Source organism: Lissotriton helveticus, chromosome 4_1 (genome assembly GCF_964261635.1).
Source record: "Lissotriton helveticus chromosome 4_1, aLisHel1.1, whole genome shotgun sequence".
NCBI classification, from domain to species: Eukaryota; Metazoa; Chordata; class Amphibia; order Caudata; family Salamandridae; genus Lissotriton; species Lissotriton helveticus.
Genome location: NC_136063.1, coordinates 325,903,525 through 325,909,488, shown reverse-complemented (window position 1 = coordinate 325,909,488; position 5,964 = coordinate 325,903,525). Strand labels below are relative to the sequence as shown.

Genomic DNA, 5,964 nt, shown 5'->3' with positions numbered 1-5,964 from the left:
TGACTGATTACTTTGACAATGTAACTGATGTCAGAGTACAAAAACAGGTAGGATGCAATCATTTCCACCCACAGTTTAGTGAAATGACAGAAAGTAAATATCTATGAATGTTAATTAGGTAAAAAGGATAAATAGGCAAGCTGTCCTTCTGGATGATAATTTGGAATTTTGCATTAGCTTAATAATGTTCTCGGCTAAGAATTATATTGCGAAAATATGTAATTTCTGAAAAACAGCATGGGAGAGTTTTGCTGGTAGGAGTCTGGGAAAAGGCAAAAGGACAAGCTTTTTCTGGACAACTAACCAGGGAATACCTATATTACTGGACCTTAATGTAACCAGTGCTGGTCACTTAATCAGACGTACATATTTAATTGTATAACACTAAAAACTATAAATTATATCCCACAGCAGCAAGAACACAGGCCCATCCATCAACAGGGCCCAGTGGTACTATATGGAGTACTGAAATGAGATTTAGTCCATGGTAGAATATCTTTACCCAGTCAAGCATAGCAGATACAATACTCAAGCCCTTCACCAGGTCTGTGGATCTTACATTGGTAATATATTTATTACAGGCTATATCCTTGAGCTGCCTGTAGTTTGTTGACTTGAGAAAGTCATGTTGGGTCATTGGTCCTCGGGTAACAGTACGGACTTTACAGAAGTGTACGTTCTGAAATCTGGACATCGATTTACACACAGTTATAGGATAATGTTTTAAGGACCTTTGTCTGAATTAACAGATTAGTTATATGAAATACATAAATATTTTAAGGAAAGCAACGTGAGGTACACCACAACTGCTTATATTGTATACTTTTTTCTGGCTATTTTCTCTTAGATCATCCCGATTCAGGTGGTCGACACGTTGTTGCCTGCATCACACAGCACTAACTTTGGAGCTCAAATATCTTGGATCACCAACAGGCAGCAGAGAAGAAAAGTAATTTCAGGTAACATCTGATGGGTGGGATGGATGGATGGGTGGATTGCTGGGTGGCTGGATGGGTGGGTGGGTGGGATGGGTGGGTGGGTGGGTGGGTGGGTGGGATGGGTGGATGGGTGAAAGGTAATTTGCCTTACAGCGTGCATGCAGTATTTGTTAGACTGCTTTGATCATAGACACGGAGCGCACCTTCTATTCGTAACATGCAGTTTATATGCCGCAACGTCCGTGGGGGCGTTTGCAATCGGTAAGTGTTCAGTAGGCAAGTGTTCTATTTCTTGAGACTTCGTTTATAGTGCCCTTCGCCCCTATGTTTCCCTCGTCCCAACCTGCGCCTAAATAATGAGATGGGCTGCAACTATTCCTTCCCCCGCTGCTGTGGGCCCAAAACTGTCCCCCCTGCCCTGCACCCTGAAGTTTGAGCTATTGGTATTGTAAATGACAAATTTTGTATTAAGTTTTTCTATGCTATGCTACGTTTTGTTATGCTATGCTACGTTTTGCTGTGTTTGGTATGCTATGCTGTGTTTTGCTATGCTATTATTATGTATTGTTAAGTAATTAAAAACTGTAGTTGAAAGACCTAAGTAATAATGCCACCGCTAACCTTTCTTTTTTACTTTATGTTACCGATTCGTAAAGGTCCCGGAGTTGCAAGTAAAGCAAAGATTTCGGGTTTCTACGCTAAGTGCAGCACCACCAGATTAGCACAAAAGGTAAACAAGCATTTGCAATGCAATAGGTCCCGCATTAGGCAAGTTGGCTTTATTTCACCAGGACATGACAAAATTGTTATTTATATTGTTTTCTGCCAAATTGTGACATTCATAGTTTTGTCATTTACAATGTTTATACTTGTATTTCTGCGAAATGTGACACCTATACCCTTTTAAATGCAACATGTTTGGATTGACGTCTTTTACAAGCTTTGATGATACAAATTCAAGTTTTTCATAATAAAATATATATATTTTTTTTAAAATAATTTGAATTTTAAATGCCAATCACGTACACTTTAGTTAGTAATCTTGGGGAGATTCTGTTTTTTTTTTTTGAACGCGGGCCTTACATCCTTCTGGGGCTACTTGAGATGGGGGTTTACTGCTGCGGGCGCAGGGGTGTATGCAGTGCTTTATGCATTTTGTGTCCGACATTAGGAACAATGTGTCTTTCTGATGATTTTTAAAAGGAATGTTTTTTTTGTTTCCTACTGGAAATCTCTTTCTTACTATTTGTAAAAAGCATTTCCTGTTGTCTTCCTACCGCAAATGTCTTTCTTATCATCATTTGTAATATTTTATTTTTTTTCCACAGCAAATGTCTGATCCAAAGATGGCGCAATATATCACGTCAAGCAGAGGAAATCGCCTACTGAAACACAGCGGTTATATATATTGCAAGGAGCGAAATTCTGAGCCACGGGCTCATTGGAAGTGTGTGCAATATTACGCAAGGCAGTGCAGAGGACGCGCGGTTACTCTGGGTGAGTCTGTTTTACGAAGCACAGAGCATAACCACTCGGCCTCTGCAACTGCTATCGAAGTTAGAGAATCAGTAAACGAGATGAAAATGATTGCATGCACCTCCAATGACCCGTGTGGTGCCATTTTGAGGGAGGTATCACAACATATTACTGAACATGTGGCTAGTAGTATGCCTGCCATCCCCAGCTTACGACGAATGATCCAACGTAAGAAACTCGCGAATCACCCACAAAGTGTGGCGCCCCAAACTTTTGGGGATATTAAAATCCCTGCAGAACTGTGTGTCTCCCTTTCAAAGGAACAGTTTATTCTGTATGACAATGAAAACTGTCATAAGCGTATTTTAATATTTTGCACCCCCCGCAATCTTAACCGGTTGGAGAACAGTGATGTGTGGATGCTCGATGGGACGTTTAAAAGCACGCCCACCCCTTTCACCCAAATCTACACCATTCACGGGTACGTTAACGACATTGTAGTTCCTTTAGTCTACAGCTTACTACCAGACAAACAATCCTCAACGTATACTGAGTTTTTGTCAGTCGTAAAATCTAAAATCCCTAACAAAAGTCCGAGGAAAGTAATCATGGACTTTGAATTACCCATGATAAATGTTGTTAAAAAATTGTACATGGATACCCAAATTCAAGGATGTTATTTTCACTTTTCTCAGGCTATTTGGCGCAAAATTCAAAAAACATCCCTTATTGAGGATTATGTGTCTGATAGTAAACTGCAGTTTGAGCTTAAAAAACTAGCTGGTCTTTGCTTTGTTCCTCCTGATAGTGTAGATGACTACTACACAGCGATTACAGAGTCGGATTATTTTATGGTAAACGAGGACAAATTGGCCCCATTATTAAATTATTTTGAAGACACATGGATTGGGCGTCTAAGCAGGTCGGGTTGCCGGAGGAAGCCACGTTTTCTTGTGGACTGGTGGAACTGCTACTCCACCTGCTTAGAGGGAGGAGCAAAGACAAACAATGCCCTTGAGGGTTGGCACAACTCTTTAAACAAAAGCATAGGCAAAGCGCACCCTAATTTCTACAGTTTTCTTGAGATTTAAAAAAAGGAGCAAAGTTTCCAGGAAATGCGAATGTCACAGTGTTTAGCGGGTACTCTACATGCACGTGTTTGCCCGCGTTCAAAGGAAATGTCTGTCCGACTTTTGGCAGTGTTAAAACTTTTCCCCTTCTCTGTGCCTTCTGACTACCTGTCTTCCATCGCACATGTGCTTAATTCATTTGGGTAAAACAAGTTGACACTTGTATGTGTTGTATTCCATCCTCTGAATCCTTAATGTTGTGCCCCATAATCCTGTCTGTGAATTGTACCCCTACTTTTCCGATGTATATGTACTTTATTTCATTCATGTACATACCTAGTAAGTTTGTAAGTATTTTGTATATAAGCAATGTAAAGCAACAAAAAATTAAAAATGTACAAACGTGTTTCTTGTATTTTAGAATTAAATATGTACAAACGTGTTTTTGGTGTTTAAGAAATAAAAATGTTCAAACGTGATTATTGTGACTTTTTCTATGTGACATTACATATCACCTTGGTTTATGTTGTTGCATGCCACCTTGTCGTAATTATTTAGTGGGTACAGCGCCTGACACATTGGCGTTATTTTTGTTGGGTATGCTTGCAGTATGCCATCCCTCCACCCATCCTCCAGCACCCACCCACCCACCCATCCCACCCATCCAGCCATGCATCCATCCATCCATCCATCCATCCATCCATCCATGCATCCATCCATCCATCCATCCATCCATCCAAGCATCCATCCATCCACCCATCCATCCCACCCACCCACCCACTCATCCATCCATGCATCCATCCATCCATCCATCCACCCATCCATCCCACCCACCCACTCATCCATCCATGCATCCATCCATCCACCCATCCATCCCACCCACCCACTCATCCATCCATGCATCCATCCATCCACCCATCCATCCCACCCACCCACTCATCCATTGTCGTTATTTTTGTTGGGTATGCTTGCAGTATGCCATCCCTCCACCCATCCTCCAGCACCCACCCACCCACCCATCCCACCCATCCAGCCATGCATCCATCCATCCATCCATCCATCCATCCATCCATGCATCCATCCATCCATCCATCCATCCATCCAAGCATCCATCCATCCACCCATCCATCCCACCCACCCACCCACTCATCCATCCATGCATCCATCCATCCATCCATCCACCCATCCATCCCACCCACCCACTCATCCATCCATGCATCCATCCATCCACCCATCCATCCCACCCACCCACTCATCCATCCATGCATCCATCCATCCACCCATCCATCCCACCCACCCACTCATCCATTGTCGTTATTTTTGTTGGGTATGCTTGCAGTATGCCATCCCTCCACCCATCCTCCAGCACCCACCCACCCACCCATCCCACCCATCCAGCCATGCATCCATCCATCCATCCATCCATCCATCCATGCATCCATCCATCCATCCATCCATCCATCCAAGCATCCATCCATCCACCCATCCATCCCACCCACCCACCCACTCATCCATCCATGCATCCATCCATCCATCCATCCACCCATCCATCCCACCCACCCACTCATCCATCCATCCATCCACCCATCCATCCCACCCACCCACTCATCCATCCATGCATCCATCCAGCCACCCATCCACCCATCCATCCCACCCACCCACTCATCCATCCATGCATCCATCCAGCCATCCATCCACCCATCCATCCCACCCACCCACTCATCCATCCATGCATCCATCCATCCACCCATCCATCCATCCCACCCACCCACTCATCCATCCATGCATCCATCCAGCCATCCACCCATCCACCCATCCATCCATCCATCCATCCATCCACTCATCCATCCATCCATCCACCCATCCACCCATCCAGCCAACCATCCATCCATCCATCCACTCATCCATCCATCCAGCCATCCACCCATCCATCCATCCATCCATCCATCCATCCATCCATCCATCCACTCATCCATCCATCCACCCATCCACCCATCCATCCATCCATCCATCCATCCACCCATCCACCCATCCAGCCAACCATCCATCCATCCATCCACCCATCCATCCCACCCACCCACTCATCCATCTATGCATCCATCCATCCATCCATCCATCCATCCATCCATCCATCCATCCATGCATCCATCCATCCAGCCATCCAGCCATCATTCGAATTGTAATATTTTAATGGGAGTAAATATTATTCATATGCGCTTCATATTGGCATTGGCATTCTCATGTTAATGTTTTAATGTGATTTGCCATCAATATTCAGTCTCATAAGTAAATGAAAAATGTTTAATAAACATTACAAAAAGTCATTGCCACCGCTTACAAAAATCATAGCCACCGCGAACCGTGTCTGCCAGCACCAAAGTCTGTGTATGTTTCCGTTAGGCCACCTGTTGTTGCAGTGTCACTGCGTGGATTTAGGACATACTTAACATTAGGGAAATTAACATTAAATAAAGATTGTC

General features: G+C 43.7%; 1 long non-coding RNA gene across 1 annotated transcript; it reads left to right on the top strand.

The window, feature by feature from the left end:
• The first annotated feature begins 851 nt into the window (after positions 1 to 851).
• LOC144827145 (uncharacterized) lies at positions 852 to 2,590 on the top strand. The gene is made up of 3 exons (XR_013610041.1): positions 852 to 959; positions 1,595 to 1,668; positions 2,267 to 2,590. It is a non-coding gene; the product is annotated as an uncharacterized LOC144827145 (long non-coding RNA).
• Positions 2,591 to 5,964: the final 3,374 nt, after the last annotated feature.